This window comes from Aotus nancymaae, unplaced genomic scaffold, assembly GCF_030222135.1.
Source record: "Aotus nancymaae isolate 86718 unplaced genomic scaffold, 86718_ANA_hifiasm-v0.15.2.pri h1tg000028l, whole genome shotgun sequence".
Classification (NCBI taxonomy): domain Eukaryota; kingdom Metazoa; phylum Chordata; class Mammalia; order Primates; family Aotidae; genus Aotus; species Aotus nancymaae.
In genome coordinates, this window is record NW_026988441.1 from 33936937 (window position 1) to 33955227 (window position 18291).

The 18291-nt window shown below is 50.9% G+C and overlaps 1 protein-coding gene across 3 annotated transcripts in view; it reads right to left on the reverse strand.

The window, feature by feature from the left end:
* The window catches only part of SMARCA4 (SWI/SNF related, matrix associated, actin dependent regulator of chromatin, subfamily a, member 4), a 92518-nt gene extending 79784 nt beyond the window's left edge, over window positions 1–12734 (reverse strand). Inside the window, exon 1 of one of the 3 annotated variants that reach the window (XM_012436084.2) lies at window positions 12579–12734. The gene's annotated coding sequence lies outside the window, so the exon portion shown is untranslated. The remainder of the gene's footprint in view (window positions 1–12578) is intronic. The other 2 variants (XM_012436088.3, XM_012436091.2) reach the window with 2 other exon arrangements.
* Window positions 12735–18291: the final 5557 nt, after the last annotated feature.

Consider the following 18291-nt stretch of genomic DNA (forward strand, 5'->3'; position numbering starts at 1 on the left):
ATACGCAACGCAACTCTGATCATGATGAGTGACACTGTGTGGAGAGGGCAAGAGGATCCCCATGACAGGGGCATGCAAAGGCCAAGAGTGGGCAGGGAGATGCAGAATCCATACCTGCCCAGTGTCACTCACAACAGGCCCTCCCCACTGCCACAGCTAGGACTTACTGATGACTACCCCCGAATACTAACAGCGCTGACTTCACCAAAGAGTTTCCAAATGCCGAGCATCTGGCAGAGAAAAACATAGTTCCTTCCTGGTAGAGCAGACAGCAGAGTGACAGAAACAACTACGATACAATGTCACACAGAAAGTGGAAGTGTTATAAACAAGTATTCAGGGCCGGGCACAGTGGCTCATGCCTGTAATCCTAGCACTTTGGGAGGCCAAGGCAGGTGGATCGCCTGAAGTCAGGAATTAGAGACCAGCCTGGCCAACATGGGGAAACCCCATCTCAGCCAAGCGCAGTGGCTCATGTCTGTAATCCCAACACTTTGGGAGGCCAAGGCAGGCGGATTATGAGCTCAGGAGTTCAAGACCAGCCTGACAAACCTGGTGAAACCCCATCTTTACTGAAAATACAAAATATGCCAGGCGCGGTGGCTCACGCCTGTAATTCCAGCACTTTGGGAGGCCAAGGCGGGTGGATCACGAGGTCAAGAGATCGAGACCATCCTGGTCAACGTGGTGAAACCTTGTCTCTACTAAAAATACAAAAAATTAGCTGGGCATGGTGGTGCGTGCCTGTAATCCCAGCTACTCAGGAGGCTGAGGCAGGAGAATTGCCTGAACCCAGGAGGTGGAGGTTGCGGTGAGCCAAGATCGTGCCATTGCACTCCAGCCTGGGTAACAAGAGCGAAACTCCGTCTCAAAAAAAAAAAAAGAAAGAGAAAAAAAGAAAATACAAAATATTAGCCAAGCATGATGGCACCCACTTGTAGTCTCAGCTACTTGGGACGGTGAAGCAGGAGAATCACTTGAACCCAGGAGGCAGAGGTTGTAGTGAGCAGAGATTGTGCCATTGCACTCCAACCTGGGCAACAGAGCAAGATTCCACCTCAAAAAAAAAAAAAGAAACCCCATCTCTACTAAAATACAAAAATTAGCCAGGCATGCTGGTGGGCGCCTATAATCCTAGCTACTCAGGAGGCTGAGAGGCAGCAGAATCGCTTGAATCCAGGAGGCGGAAGTTGCAGTGAGCCAAGATCACATCATTGGACTCCAGCCTGAACAACAAGAGCAAAACTCCGGCCCCCGCAAAAAAATAAAGTATTCAGGGTGGGCACGGTGGCTCACGTCTGTAATCCCAGCACTTTAGGAGGTTGAAGCAGGTGAATCACTTGAGGCCAGGAATTCGACGCCTGTCTGGGCAACATGGCAAAACCCTGTCTCTACTAAAACTACAAAAATTAGCTGGCATGCGGCTGTAGTCCCAGCTACTTGGGAGGCTGAGGTGGGAGGATCGTTTGAGCCCAGGAGGTCAAGGCTGCCATAAGCTATGATTGCACCACTGCACTCACCACTGGGTGACAGAGCAAGACTCTCTTTTAAAAAAGACAGAATGTCACGTAGAAGGTGGAAGTGCTATAAAACGAATCAAGCAGAGTTCACAGGGTTAACAGATGAGAGGCATCTTTCAACGGTGGCCTGGGACCATCTCAGCGATGGAGACATCTGAACAGAGATCTGCAGTGACATGGGCACCATGTGGTTGCTTACCACAGAGGAACAGCAAGGGCAAAGGCCCTGGGGTGGGACTGGGCTTGGCATATTCCAAGGCACACCAAGTCAGCCAGTGTGACTAGAGCAGGGAGGGTGGGAAAACACACTCCGTTTCTCTACACTCTCACACAGCACTTTTGACACCAACTCAGATAAAACCAGTTTTCTTCTACTATACTCTCATAACAGAGGGCACTTCTGTGACCAGATGCACGGGTCTTTCCCAAGCAATTCTCGAAGTCTCCAAACACCAGCTGGGTGTCCTACAATTTAACCCAATTCAGACTCTATCTCCCACAAGTTAAGAACGTTATCGGCCAGGCTCAGTGGGCTCACATCTGTAACCATAGCACTTTAGGGGAGGCCAAGGTGGGAGTACTGCCTGAAGTCAAGAGTTTGAAAGCAGCCTCGGAAGCACAGCACCCGTCTCTACAAAAAATGTAAAAATTAGCTAAGCCTTGCAGTGGTGCGCACCTGTAATCCCAGCTACTCGGGAGGATGGCATGAGTCCAGGAGCTGGAGGGTTCAGTGAGCTATGACTGCACCACTGCACTCCCAGCCTGGGTGAGAGAGTGAGACTCTGTCTCTAAAGGAAAAAGAAGAGCTCTCTCACAAGACTGCTCCCACTGCAAATGCCATGTGCACATCCCAGCCTCCAGTACTTCTGCCCAGCCAGCTATGAATCAGGAATTCCCACAACCCCCTCTTCAGTTTGACTGACTTGCTAAAGCAGCTCACAGAACTAAGGCAGGCACTTCACTTCCCATTAATGGCTTATTATAAGGGATACGACTCGGGGTCTACCAGATGGAAGAGATGCAGAGGGCAGGGTACTGGGGCAGAAGGCAGTGCACAGAGCTTCAATGCCCCTTCTGCATACACCACCCTCTAAACACTTGGTCGTTCTGGTGACCAGCCCCATCCTGGGCTATCTAGGGGCCCCACTCTAAATCACCTCACAAGCATAGAACTCATCTGTGATCGAAAGGGGCACATTATGAATTTTAAAAGATACACCTATCGGGCCAGGCATGGGGGCTCAGGCCCATAATCCCAGCACTTTGGGAGGCTGAGGCAGGTGGATCACCTGAGGTCAGGAGTTTGAGACCAGCATGGCCAACCCCCTCTACTAAAAATACAAAAATTAGCCAGGCATGGTGGCAGGTGCCTGTAATCCCAGCTATTCAGGAGGCTGAGGCAGGAGAATTGCTTCAGCCTGGGAAGCAGTGATCAAGCCACTGCACTCCAGTCTAGCAGACAAGAGCAAGAATGAGTGTTTAAAACAAAAAAAGCTGGGTGTGGTGGCTCATGCCTGTAATCCCAGTACTTTGGGAGGCCGAGGTTGGCAGATCACCTGAGGTTGGGAGTTTGAAACCAGCCTGACTAACACGGAGAAACCCCATCTCTACTAAAAATACAAAATTAGCTGGGCATAGTGGTGCATGCCTGTAATCCCAGCTATTCAGGAGGCTGAGGCAGGGGAATTGCTTGAACCTGGGAGGCGGAGGTTGTGATGAGCCGAGATCGTGCCACTGCACTCCAGCCTGGGCAACAAGAGCGAAACTCCATCTCAAATTAAAAAAAAAAAAAAAAAAAAGGCCCAGTGCAGTGGCTCACACCTGTAATCCCAGCACTTTGGGAGGCTGAGGTGGTCAGATCACGAGGTCAGGCATTCAAGACCAGGCTGGCCAACATGGTGAAACCCCGTCTTTACCAAAAAATACAAAAATTAGGTGGGTGTGGTGGCTCGTGCCTGTAATCCCAGTTACTTGGGAGGCCGAAGTAGGAGAACTGCTTGAACGAGGACCCGGGAGGCAGAGGTTGCAGTGAGCCAAGATCTCACCACTGCACTCCACCCTGGGCTATGAGACTCCATCTCAAAAAAAAAAAAGATACACCTATGACTCCTACAACACGTGGCACAAAGACCAAATATACTCCATATCATACCTCAGAGGGTAAGTGGATGCTGCCGCAGGTGGGGTTTACGGGAGAAGTCACAGGCCTTGAGGGCCACAGTGAAGGGGCTCTAGGAGTATCCGGTACAGTGGGGAACTGCTGGAAGGTTCCAGGCATGGGTGTGCATGGTCTGATAATGACTCTAATTTCTCTGGACGTGCTGATGAAATGGATGTCCAGGTGAGGGCAAGAGAAGCGTCAAGGATGATCAAGGTGACCAGCAGGGTCTTGGCTGGGACATGCTTTTAGAATATAAAAAGGAGACTGGGTGCTGTGGCTCACGCCTGTAATCCCAGCACTTTGGGAGGCCGATGCAGGTGGATCACCTGAGGTCGGGAGATCAAGACCAGCCTGACCAAACGGAAAAACTCCGTCTCTACTAAAAATACAAAGTTGGCCAGGCGCAGTGGCGAATGCCTGTAATCCCAGCTACTTGGGAGCAGAGGCAGAAGAATCGCTTGAACCCAGGAGGCGGAGGTTGTAGTGAGGCAAGATTGCGCCACTGTGCTCCAGCCTGGGTAACAAGAGTGAAACTCCGTCTCAAAAAAAAAAAAAAAAAAGAAAGAAATACAAAAAGGGGGCCAGGCACAGTGGTTCACGCCCATAATCCCAGTACTCTTGGAGGCTAAAGTAGGCAGATTACTTGAGCCAAGAGGTTCAAGACCAGCCTGGGAGATAGCAAGACTTCCATCTCTAAGAAAGCAAAACATAAAACAAAAATTTTTAATAAACATAAAAAGGCCACCTTCCTCAAGGCTGACCAAGCCCTAGAGCAAGCAGGGCTGCGTTTCAGCCCCTGGCACCTGGGGTTTGCGGGGAGGCCAGGGAGATTCTGGGAGGAAAATGGAATTCTGATTTCAGAGAGGTTAAGTCATGCAGAATAGAGTCCTGCCTCAAGTCTCTGACTCCAGGGCCTGAGTAAGTGATTCAGGCTGAGGATCAAAAGGAATAGGATGAAAACCTTGAAGGTCGCGGAAGGGCAGAGCCAAGAGGAAGGGCAAGCAGAGCCACTCCCACAGGCGGGACGGGACCACCCAGGAGATGCCTCCAGGAGGCAGGCAAGACCTTCAGGTGCCCAGCCAGTCCGGGTTGTCCACAATCACATTTGATCATCACAGGGCCAGTTTCAGCTCCCTGGGCACAGTGAGACATCCACTGTGCCCCTTTACTGGGACTTTCAGGACAAGCCAGGGTCGCATGCAGCACATCCTCCCCCTTAAGTCTCCCACTGGAACAGGTGAGCAGCAACCGTCTCATCAGCCACCTGTTTCCTGAGCCAGTGGGGCGTGACTTACCAGCTTCAAAGAAAGAACTTAAAAATCCCCCAAGAGGCCGGGCGCGGTGGCTCAAGCCTGTAATCCCAGCACTTTGGGAGGCCAAGGCGGGTGGATCACGAGGTCAAGAGATCGAGACCATCCTGGTCACCATGGTGAAACCCTGTCTCTACAAATACAAAAAATTAGCTGGGCATGGTGGCACGTGCCTGTAATCCTAGCTACTCAGGAGGCTGAGGCAGGAGAATTGCCTGAACCCAGGAGGCAGAGGTTGCGGTGAGCCGAGATAGCGCCATTGCACTCTAGCCTGGGTAACAAGAGTGAAACTCCATCTCAAAAAAAAAAAAAAAAAAAATCCCCCAAGAGCTAGCACAGTGGATCATGCCTATAATTACAGCTGGTCAGGAAGTGGAGACCGGAGGATCACTTGAGTCCAGGAGTTCAAGACCAGCCTGGGCAACACAGCGAGTCTCCATCTCTAAAAAAATAAAAAGTGGCCGGGCGGGGTGGCTCACGCCTGTAACCCCAGCACTTTGAGAGGCTGAGGCAGGTGGATCACCAGAGGTTAGGAGTTTGAGACCAGCCTGACCAATATGGTGAAACCCCGTCTTGGAAAAAAAAAGAAAAAAAAAAGAAAAAGTGGAAAAAAAACCCACCTCAAAGAACCATTTTTAAATCGACCACTATTAAAAACAGGGCCCGTGCTCCTCTATTACATTCACAGCTGGCTGCACAAAGCGCAAAACGGTTCCCAGTGACCAGTGTCTACAATCACAAATGAACCTATACTCCTTTAATAAGCAAAGCTATGGAAACCAGTCTGGGACCTAAGAAACATTTGAAAGGGGCCAGGGCTGGTTTACGCCCTGCTAACATTTACCTGTTTTCTAAAGAAAGCCTCCTTCACTGAGGGAATTGGAGCGAAATTGATGCATCCCTTCTCTCTGTCCTGTAAAGTTCTATCTCCCAGCAAACCCAGCTACACCTAGCACTTCCATACAGGCCCTTTTCGATATATGAAGAAGAGTTGGGGCCACAATTCATATGCCTGTCAATTCCTGAAAAATCAACGAATTTTTCAGGAATAAATTAATAAAAATTAATCAATTCCTGAAAAATTAATGTCCTCAGGAAGCAGTTAACAAAAAACTTTCATCAAGATATCACTGGGCATACTAATGAGCCCAGTATGTCTCCTTAAGGATGACACCTATGAGGCTGGCAGCAACTGAAGCTCGATTCAGCCTCAGACTTGATTCTGACCCTTCTGACTCGTTCCCTCTCATAACGTTCCCCCAGTATTCCAGCAGTTGTTGTCCTTCCCACTCTCCCCGCTTTTTAAAGATAGGGTCTTGTTCTGTCACCCAGGCTGGAGTGCACTGGTGTGATCACAGCTTACTGCAGCCTCCACCTCCTGAGTTTGATCACCTCAACCTCCCAAGTAGCTGAGACTACAGGCGTGCAACATCACACCTGGCTAATTTTTTAATTTTTTGTAGAAATGGGGCTTCGCCATGCTGCCCAAGCTGGTCTTGGACTCCTGGGATCAAGTCATTCACCCTGCTCAGCCTCACAAAGTGTGGGGATTACAGGCATGAGCCACTGCACTCGGCTGAACATTTGATATTTTAAAAAACCCATTAACCCACACCACTAAGCACACTCTCCCCTTTCCAATGCCTTATGGTGAAATTTCAAAGCACGGTTGTTTTTTTTTTGAGACGGAGTTTCGCTCTTGTTGCCCAGGCTGGAGTGCAATGGCACGATTTCGGCTCACCGCAACCTCCGCCTCCTGGGTTCAGGCAATTCTCCTGCCTCAGCCTCCTGAGTAGCTAGGATTACAGGCACGCGCCACGGTGCCCAGCTAATTTTTTGTATTTTTAGTAGAGACAGGGTTTCACCATGTTGACCAGGATGGTCTCGATCTCTTGACCTCGTGATCCACCCGCCTTGGCCTTCCAAAGTGCTGGGATTACAGGCGTGAGCCACAGCGCCCGGCCAGTCCCATTATATTATACCTTCCTCCTTGAATTGACTAATTAGAAAAAAATTTTAAAGATCATAATACTTTATTTTTCAGCCGGGTGCAGTGGCTCATGCCTGTAATCCTAGCACTTTGGGAGGCCGAGGCGGGTGGATCACGAGGTCAGAAGTTCAAGACCAGCCTGGCCAAGATGGTGAAACCCTGTCTCTACTAAAAATACAAAAAAAAAAAAAAAAAATAGCCAGGTACAGTGGCAGGCACCAGAGGCTGAGGCAGGAGAATTGCTTGAACCTGGTGACAGAGGTTACAGTGAGCTGAGATCGCACTACTGCACTCCAGCCTGGGCGACAGAATGAGACTCTGTCTCAAAAAATATATATACTATATTTTTCCCATACGTTTTCTATGTTTAGATATACTTAGATACACAAATACCCACCATCAGGTCACAGTGGCCTACAGTCGGTACAGTGACATGCTGTACAGGTTTATAGCCTGGGAGCAAGAGGCTATCCCACAAAGCCTATGCATGGACTAGGCTCCACATCTAGATGTGTGTAAGCACACTCTATGATCTTCACACAACCACAACATCATCTCGCAACGCATTTCTCAGAAAGTATCCCTATTGTTAAGCAATGTGTGACCATTAAGGACAAAATGCAGGAGCTGATTCCTTTGCTACCACTTTGAAACACACAGAACTTATTACAAGAGGAAAAAACTTATTATCTGTGTTGTCCCACCAGGCCGTTTCGGGAATCCTAATAAATGAGGATAGCTAACAACTTTGGAGCACGACGTGTCAGGCACCACTGTGAGCACTTCGCATTTGTCCCTGGTTGTTGAGCACTTGCAGCAATCCTACAAGGATACTAGCACTGTCCCCTTTGCAAATTAAGAGTGGGATGTGAGTTACTGAGAACAGGACTCTTGTCTGCCCATTCCCCACAGAATCCCCAGCTCCCCGGCAATATCTGCCACATGGCAGGCACTCAATGCACGCTTGTTCGCCACATAAAAGGGGAAGAGTAGCTGGGTCATCTCTTGCACAACTCCAGGGGGTGCCATTCACATTGTATTCTGTCTATAGGAACCATGAATGGGTTCCTCTGTGCCATGGCAGCCCTGATGACTGAGGGATGCAAAAAGGCAAACCCAGGAGTCAACCCCAGGAAGCTGACTTAAGAGCCCTTGAAGAAAGAAAATAACCCTTCGCCGGGCGTGATGGCTCACGCTTGTAATCCAAGCACTTTGGAGGCCAAGGTGGGCGGATCACCTGAGGTCAGGAGTTCAAAACCAGCCTGACCAACATGGTGAAACCCCGTCTTAAAAAAAAAAAAAAAGAAAGAAAAGAAAAGAACCCTGGGCCTGTTTCCTCACTGATAGAAAGTTCCACCAAGCTGGCAGGGTGCAGTAGCTCACGCCTATAATCCCAGCACTTTGGGAGGCTGTCACAGGAGGCCAGGAGTTCGAGACCAGCCTGACCAACATGGTGAAATCTCGTCTCTACTAAAAATACAAAAATTAGCTGGGCGTGGCGGCATGCACCTGTAGTCCCAGCTACTCGGGAGGCTGCGACATGAGAATCATTTGAACCCAGGAGGCGGAGGTTGCAGTGAGCGGCACTCCAGCCTGGGCAACGGAATGACGTCGTCTCAAAAAAAAAAAAAAGAGGCCGGTAGAGGTGGCTCCCGCCTGTAAACCCAGCACTTTGGGAGGCTGAGCCAGATGGATCGGTTGAGGTCAGGAGTTTGAGAACAGCCTGCTCAACATGGTGAAACCCCATCTCTACTAAAAATGCAAAAATTAGCTGGGTGTGGTAGCACACGCCTGTGATCCCAGCTACTCAGGAGGCTAAGTAAGGAGAATCACTTGAACTCAGGAGGCGGAGGTTGCAGTGAGCCGAGATCACACCAGTGCACTCCAGCCTGGGCAACAAGGGGAGACTCCATCTCAAAAAAAAAGTTCCACCAGACATCTGCCCTAAACCCTAGTCCTTCCCATGCTCCTACTTCCCACAAACAACCAAGACATGGATTTGATCTAAGGTTATCTCCTGGTGCTTTGAGGGTCCCCAAGGAGAAGCAAAGGTATGCAAATAAATTGTAAATAAATAGAAACATGTTTGGGTGCTCCTCACTGACAGAAAGTTTGGAGATCACTGCACCGCCCTCTATCACAATTCTGATGACATCACCTCCCCTTCCCAAAAGCCTACACAATCAACACTTATGTCTCCTAAAGGGCTGAACACAAAATAATTTTAGGTGTCCCATGAAAACCATTTATTACTTTCCTAACTATGCGTGCATTAATTTTCATTTTTTAGATGGGGTCTCGCTTTGTCACCCAGGCTGGAGTGCAGTGGTTCAATCATGGCTCACTGCAGCCTGGACCTCCTGCCCTCAAGGAGCTTGGGACCACAGCGGTACTGCATTCCAGCCTGGTGGACAGAGGGAGACTCCAGCTCACAGGAAAAAAAAAAGGCCGGGTGCAGTGGCTCATGCCTGTAATCCCAGCACTCTGGAAGGCCGAGGCCGGTAGATCATGAGGTTAGGAGATTGAGACCATCCTGGCTAACACAGCGAAACCCCGTCTCTAACAAAAATACAAAAAATCAGCTGGGCATGGTGGCACGTGCCTGTAGTCCCAGCTACTCAGGAGGCTGAGGCAGGAGAATTGCTTAAACCCCGGGAGGTGGAGGTTGTAGTGAGCCAAGATCATGCCACTGTACTCCAGCCTGGGCAACAGACTGAGACTCCGTCACAAAAAAAAAAAAAATCGAGTGCACACTATGCATCGGGTGCCCAGTGTGTTAGCAGCTTCCCACGTGACCTCATTCAACCCTCACAAGAAGCCTGTGAAGTTTCAGGCATCCTCGTCCTACCTGTTTCACAACTGGGGGGCCCTAGTGCTAAGCATCTCGCTTGAGGTTAAGCTAGGATTTAGAGAACCAGGTGTGAATTCAGGAGGTCAGATTACAGAATCACTCCTTACGGGAGAGAAGGACAACTGAGGTTTGGGAAAACAATGACTTGGAAAGTTCGAAAACAAACAACTAATGTGTATCCCTTATAACCGATCCCCAGTCCTGCACCAAGCTTTTTCTTTTCTTTTCTTTTTAAGACAGTCTTACTCTGGTGCCCAGGCTGGAATGCAGGAGCCGGAGAATGGCTCACTGCAGCCTCTACCTCTTTGGCTCAAGCAATCCTCCCACCCCTGCCTCCTAAGTAGCTGGAACCCCCAGTGCATGCCACCACACTAAGCTAATTTTTGTATTTTTTGGAGAGATGAGGTCTCTCTACGTTGCCCAGGTTAGTCTCAAACTCCTGGTCTCAAGCAATTCTCCTACCTCAGCCTCCCCAAGTGCTGGGATTGCCCAAAGCCACTGCACCCAATCCTGCACCAGGCCTTGAACAAAGATGCTCATGCGATCTTCCACAGGACTCTTTCCTTCAATCCACAGATGTTCACTAAAGACCTACTATGCGCCGAGCACGGTGGCTCACGCCTGTAATTCCAGCACTTTGGGAGGCTGAGGTGGGTGGATCACGAGGTCAAGAGATTGAGACCATCCTGGTCAACATGGTGAAACCCCGTCTCTACTAAAAATACAAAAAATTAGCTGGGCATGGTGGCGCCTGCCTGTAATCTCAGCTACCCAGGAGGCTGAGGCAGGAGAATTGCCTGAACCCAGGAGGCGGAGGTTGCGGTGAGCCGAGATCGCACCATTGCACTCCAGCCTGGGTAGCAAGAGCGAAACTCCGTCTCAAAAAAAAAAAAAAAAAAAGACCTACTATGCGTCAGGCCCAGGGCACTCTGGGGCTAGCAAGGTAGACACAGTCCCAACTCTCACCGTGCTGGTGGTGACAGATACACGAGAAAGGACCAAGGTGATGTGTGAGCGTAACTGAGGGGAACAATGGCTAGTCCAAGGTGGCCAGGGAAAGTCAAAACACAATCCTGGTCGGGTGAGGTGGCTCACATATGTAATCCCAGCACTTTGGGAGGCGGAGATGGGTGGATCGCCTGAGATCAGAAGTGTGAGACCAGCCTGGCCAAAACGGGGAAACCCCATCTCTACTAAAAATACAAAATAAAAAAAATTAGCCAGTCACGGTGGTGGGCACCTGTAGTCCCAGCTACTTGGGAGGCTGAGGCAGGAGAATCGCTTGAACGCAGAAGGCAGAGGCTGCAGTGAGCCAAGATCAGGATACTGCACTCCAGCCTAGGCAACAGACGAGACTCCACCTCAAAAAAAAAAAAAATCCTACATATCCTCCCTGATTTTGAGGCCGTCTCTTCCAGGCAGCACCCATGATCTCCAGCTACCAGCCATCCCTTGCATGTCTGCTGCATCCCTCTCACAGTGCAGGTTACAAGCATTAAATGACAGGCCAGGAGGGTCTGTTCCCACATTTACCACCTGCTCCCCTCCAAGACTGCAGAGACTCCAGGAGCCAATCCGTGACCATCCAACACTCAGTAGGGCCTCAACAAGTATTTGCTGAACAATGAGGGACACTGGATCAGACAATAACAATATTGCTTCCCACTTGCCAGGAACCATTTCACAGGCGTTCACCAATTCCATTTGTGAGATTACCCCCTTTCATAAAGGAGGAAAACTAAGAGGTTCAGAGAGGTTAAGCCACTTCCCTAAAGTGACAGTGTGCTAAGTGACTGACAGCACCAGGAATCAAACTTGAATGCAGCCTATCAATCCAAACTGAAAACTTATTTCAAATTCTTGCGAAGTGTCTTTTCCACTTACTCACTTTGCACTTTCCCCAAGTAGTCACTGACCAAAAGAAAAAAAAATCAAGACTGGTGTCTTCAAAATAGGGACAAAACACTCGCCTAAAAGGTCCACGTTGGAAAAAAAAAAAAAAAAAAAAAAAGCCTTCACCTGAAAAACCAATTGGGAAGGAGGAAAAAGGATGCAAAAGCAAAGCACTGCTTTTATACAGCAAACTGGTCCCCTACTTGCAGCCGACCCCATCCCCAAACTTCCCCAACCCCAATTCGGGCAAACATTCTGAAGTCGCTAATTCCAAGGGATTGGAGGAGTCCTTTACCTTTCCTTGAAAATCTGGAATGACGCGTTTTTAAGACAATTTGAGGTCGGCTAGCCCAAGGGGGCCGCTAATGCCCGTGTCCGGTCGACCCCGGACATATCTGGAGGTTTGGCTACTGAGCCCCAATCGCAGCTTCGCCAAAAAGGCAACATTCGGGTCTGACCCGTCACCACGCAGCCAGAAAAGCCCCAACGCCTGCCTATTGTTGCAAGCGCTGAAATTGGGAGGGCGACTGTGGGGGTGCCGGGCGAGGGGGGAGAGCTTTGTCCCGCGACCCCGGCGAGAGCGCGCGCGGAGGGGATCGCGCGGCCTCCACGCGGCCCGGGTCCCCCAACCAGCCCCGCCGCTCCGTGGGACCGTCTCTGCCGCGGCCTCGCGACGCTGTAGCCTTCCCCACCCGCGCGGCTGCCGGCCGGGCTTCTTGACCCTCAGGCGCCGCCGTACCCCGGCCCCGCACAGGGCGCGCCGGTGGCCCCCTCCCCCCTCAGCGCCCCGGCTCCATTCAAACCGCCCTCCCCAGCCCCGCGCCGTGCTGCCCCCGCGGCCCGCGTTCCTTACCGGGAGCGGCCGGCGCCGTCGCCTTCCCGGCGCCGCCCCTGCCCCTCTACGCGGGGCCGGGGTCAGAGTGAGCGTCTCTCCTCTCCTCACGAAACAAAGAAGCCGCCGCCGCCGCCGCCAGGCGAGGGGAAGCCTCACGCGCGCACCCGCCTGCCTAGGCCACCGCCCCCCCTTCTCTCACTCACTCACACACACACACACACACACACACACACACACGCCCCCGCTGCGCGCGCGCTCGCTGTCTCCCCTCCCCCCAAACACCGCGGACGGCCTCTTCAACTTCCGCCGCCCGCTCGGCCTCGTGCGCGCGCCAGTCCGCCCTTCCGCTCCCTTCGCGCGTGCGCTCCCGCCCCTAGGCTGCCAGAGGTGGGCGTGTCCAGGAGGAAGCACGCGCGCCCAACGCACCGCCCCACTCGGGCCGCTACAGCCCCGCGCCTGCGCACGGGTAGCTTTGCCCTCCGCACGCCGCGCGTCCTGACGCCCCGGAGCATGCGCACAGCGGGCGTCACTGCGGTGGCGGCTACGACAGTGGCGGGGCAATTGGGGGATGGGACTCCGGTGGCCGTGGGGTCCGTGGGGAAGGGAGGTCCCTGAGGCTCGAAAATAGGAGTCCTGAACCGTAGGATGGGCTAGCTGGGCCAAGACCGGGCAGTGGTTTCCCGCGGGCCAAGGGAGAACCGCTTTGATCCCTGGCCTGCGGCGGCGGGGCCTGTTTGGCGAGGCGGGGTGGGGCCCGACCGTGGCCGCCTTCTCTGCAAAACCTCCCGAGTGCCATTAATTAGCTTAGCACATGTTTATTGATCTGCTGCTGTGTCCAAGCCGCCGTGGATCCCACGGTCTAGCTGGGGAGGAGGACAAGAAGCAAGATTAATGAGCAAAATAGTGCAGTGTGAGAGGCCAGACTTGGTGGCTCACGCCTGTAATCCCAGCACTTTGGGGTGCTGTGGTGGGGGGGGGGGGCAGATCACCTGAGGTCAGGAGTTCGAGACCACCCTGGCCAACATAGCAAAACACTGTCTCTACTAAAAAAAACAATTAGGCCGGACGCGGTGGCTCAAGCCTGTAATCCCAGCACTTTGGGAGGCCGAGGCGGGTGGATCACGAGGTCAACAGATCGAGACCATCCTGGTCAACATGGTGAAACCCCGTCTCTACTAAAAATACAAAAAAATTAGCTGGGCATGGTGGCGCATGCCTGTAATCCCAGCTACTCGGGAGGCTGAGGCAGAAGAATTGCCTGAACCCAGGAGGCAGAGGTTGCAGTGAGCCGAGATCGCGCCATTGCACTCCAGCCTGGGTAACAAGAACGAAACTCGGTCTCGAATAAATAAATAATTAATTAATTAATTAGCTGGGAGTGGTGGCACACGACTGAAATTCCAGCTACTCGGGAGGCTGAGGCAGGAGAATCGCTTGAACCTGGGACGTGGAGGTGGTAGTGAGCCGAGATCGCGCCATTGCACTCCAGCCTAGGCAGTAAGAGTGAAACTCCAGACTGGGAGGATCGTGGACATTTTAAATAGGGCAGCCAGGGAAGCCGTCATTGCAAAGAACACATTTGAATAGCCGGGCGCGGTGGCTCACGCCTGTAATCCCAGCACTTTGGGAGCCCGAGGCGGGTGGATCACGAAGTCAAGAGATCGAGACCATCCTGGTCAACATGGTGAAACCCCGTCTCTACTAAAAATACAAAAAATTAGCTGGGCATGGTGGCGCATGCCTGTAATCCCAGCTACTCAGGAGGCTGAGGCAGGAGAATTGCCCGAACCCAGGAGGCGGAGGTTGCGGTGAGCCCAGATTGTGCCATTGCACTCCGGCCTGGGTAACAAGAGCGAAACTCCGTCTCAAAAAAAAAAAAAAAGAACACATTTGAGTGCAGACATGCCGGCAGTGAGGAAGAGAAGCCGTCCGAGAGTGAAGGCCCTGAGCCTCTTGGCCTCCTCTCTGTGTTTTTGTTTTGTTTTGTTTGTTTGTTTTTGAGACGGAGTCTCGCTCTGTCACCCAGGCTGCAGTGCAGTGGCGATCTCAGCTCACTGCAACCTACACTTCACAGATTGAAGCAATTCTCCTGCCTCAGCCTCCCAAGTAGCTGGGATTACAGGCGCCGGCCACTACACCCGGCTAATTTTTTGTATTTTTTAGAAGAGATGGGGTTTCACCATGTTGGCTAGGCTGGTCTTGAACACCTGACCTCAGGTGATCCACCCCTTGGTTTCCCAAAGTGCTGGGATTACAGGTGTGAGCCACCAGGCCTGGCCTCCTGTGTTTTTAAAATACGTGGTCTTTGTTAAGCATGCTCTGAATGAAGAGACCACCTAAACAGGCTTTGTGTGAGCAACAAGGCTGTTTATTCACTCAGGTGTGAGCAGGCTGAGTTGAAAAAGAGAGTCCAAAGAGGGTGGTGGGACAGGAGCTGGTTTTATAGGTTTGAGGTAGACAGTGGAAAGTTACAGGTCAGGGTGGTTTTTCCAAGCTGGGGGGGTTGTCAAGGGTGAAAGTCACAAGGTTGGCTTATCGGTTGAGGAAGGAACAATGGCAGAATGTCAAAAGGTCCGTCATCAGGCACCGCAGGAGCTAGATATTCTTCTCCTTTTGCGGGTTTTCTGTTACCTCGGACTTTCTGGCTCCAGGGGGCCATCTGGAGGTGTTCATGTGGGTCACAGGGGTCACCATGGCTCAACTATGGTGTAATCCATAGTGCAGTCAGTTCAAAGAACCTTGCAGTCTTCCAATTGGACATGCCATCCCCCAAGTCAGATCCTAGAGCCCGGGATCTCTCAACCCCAACAGGCCTCACCCCTGCTTCTCTCAGTCCTTCTCTTCCTGGTTTTTCAGGGCTCAGCTGACTCACCACTTCACCCCTGCCACCTTTTTTTTTTTTTTTTTTTTTTTGAGAAGGAGTCTCACTGTCACCCAGGCTGGAGTGCAGTGGTGCAATCTTGTCTCACTGCAACCTCCACCTCCCGGGTTCAAGTGATTCTGCTGCCTCAGCCTCCTGAGAGGCTGGGATTACAGGCATGTGCTACCACAACTGCCTAATTTTTTATTTTTAGTAGAGACAGATTTCTCCATGTTGGTCAGGCCAGTCTCAAATTCCCGACCTCAGGTGATCTGCCCGCCTCAGCCTCCCAAAGTGCTGAGATTACAGGCGTGAGCCACCTTGCCAAGGCAGGTTTTTGTTTGTTTATTAGAGACAAGGTCTTGCTCTGTAACCCAGCCTGGAGTGCCATGATGTGATCACAGCTCACTGCAGCCTCAAACCCCTGGGCTCAAGGAATCCACCTCAGCCTCTGAAATAGCTGTGACTACAGGTACATGCCACCAGGCCTAGAATTTTGTTTTTCTTCTGTTCTGTAGAGCTGAGGTCTGCTGTGTTGCCCAAGCTGGTCTCAAACTACTGGGCTCAAGCAATCCTCCTGCCTCAGCCTCCCAAAGTGCTGGGATTACAGGCGTGAGCCACCGTGCCTGGCCCCAGAAGGACCTAGGTTTAAAACGTGACTCTATTACTACTACCTGGGTGATGTCTGGGTAATAACAACGACGTTTACCAGACCCATCTACACCTCACTTTCTTCACCTGTAAAACAGAAACAATAGGGTCAGGCACAGTGGCTCACGCCTGTAATCCCAACACTTTGGGAAACTGAGGAAGGCGGATCACCAGAGGTCAGCAGTTCAAGACCAGCCTGGCCAACATCGTGAAACCCTGTCTCTACTAAAAATACAAAAATCAGCAAGGTGTGGTGGTGGGTGCCTACAATCCCAGCTACTCTGGAGGCTGAGGCAGGAGAATTGCTTGAACCCAGGAAGTGGAGGTTGCAGTGAGCCAAGATCATGCCATTGTACTCCAGCCTGGGCAACAGTGAAACTCTGTCTCAAAAAAAAAAAAAAAATGGCCAGGCTCAGTGGCTCACGCCTGTAATCCAAGCACTTTGGAGGCCAAGGTGGGCAGATCATGAGGTCAGGAGTTTGAGACCAGCCTGACCAACATGGTGAAACCCCATCTCTACTAAAAATAAAAAAATCAGCTGGGTGTGGTGGCACCCGCCTGTAATCCCAGCTACTCGGGAGGCTGAGGCAGGAGAATCACTTGAACACAGGAGGTGGAGGCTGCAGTCAGCCGCGATTGTGCTACCGCACTCCAGCCAGGGCAATGGAGCTAGACTCCATCAAAAAAAAGAGAGAGAGGAGAGAGAATGAGAATGACCTATTGCCTTCAGATCTGGGCCTCAAAAAAAGATGATTTCCGTAAACCCAGCAGTGAGATGTATAGTGCAGAAAATAATTCTTCTAAGACAGAAACCCAGGGCAACAGCTTTATTTTAGCTGGTAGCTGTGGTTTTAACACAATTCAGGAAATAAACAGCATTTCACATTATGTTTATACTAAGCATGCCACTTCTACCAACTACATAAGGAAACCTGACTGCCCACACTTGATGGAAATTTTGTAGGTGTTTTATTTTAGCTATATTGTTTTATTTTAAGTTGAATTTATTAAGCTCTTCTAAGATTATGGCTCTGAATTATGGCACTTTCAGTCTCCATCAGGAGTAATCAACAGACTGGGTGCAGTGGCTCACACCTATAATTCCAGCACTTTGGGAGGCCAAGGTAGGAGGATCGCCTGAGCCCAGGAGTTTGAGACCAGACTTGCCAACATAGAGAGACTATATCTCTAGAAAACTTTTAACAATGAGTCAGGCATGGTGGCACATGCCTAGAGTCCTAGCTACTCCGAAGGTTGAGGAGAGAGAATCACTTGAGGCCAGGAGATCAAGGCTGCAGTGAGTCATGATCACTGCACTCCTGCCAGGGCCGCAGAGCAAGACCCAGTCTCAAAAAAATAAATACAAAGGAATAAACTAGGCCAGCCGCGATGGCTCACGCCTGTAATCCCAGCACTTTGTGAACCTGGGTTGGGCAGATCATGAGGTCAAGAGATGGAGACCATCCTGGCCAACAAGGTGAAACCTTGTTTCTACTAAAAATACAAAAAATAGCTGGATGTGGTGGCACATGCCTGTAGTCCCAGTTACTGAGGAGGCTGAAGCAGGAGAATCGCTTAAACTCAGGAGACCGAGGTTGCAGTGAGCCGAGATCACACCACTGCACTCCAGCCGGGTGGCAGAGCCAGAATCCATCTGAAGAAAAAAAGGAATAAGCTTGAAATGCACAACAGCTGAGATGAATGAATCTCTAGGGAATTATGCTTTGGGTGGGTGGGTAGGCGGAAGGCAATCTCAAAAATGTTACATACTATCTGATTCTTTTCTTTTCTTTTGTTTTGAGAGGGAGTCTCCCTCTGTCACCCAGGCTGGAGTGCATTGGTGCAATCTCAGCTCACTGCAACCTCCGCTTCCTGGGTTCAAGTGATTCTCCTGCCTCAGCCTCCCAAGTAGCTGGGATTACAGACGTGCAACATCACACCGGCTAATTTTTGTATTTTTAGTAGAGACAGGGTTTCACCATGTTGGCCAGGCTGGTCTAAAACTCCTGACCTCAAGTGAACCACTTGCCTCAGCCCTGATCAGTATTTTAAATGTGGGCGTGAATATGCAAACCTTCATAGGAAAGCAAATCATATAAAATTTACTACACACACACACAAATAAGCACAAGTAAATGGAGAAAATCTGCGTAAGATCACGTTGGATCAGGAGCTCGAGACCAGCCTGGCCAATATAGTGCAACCTGTCTTTACTAAAAA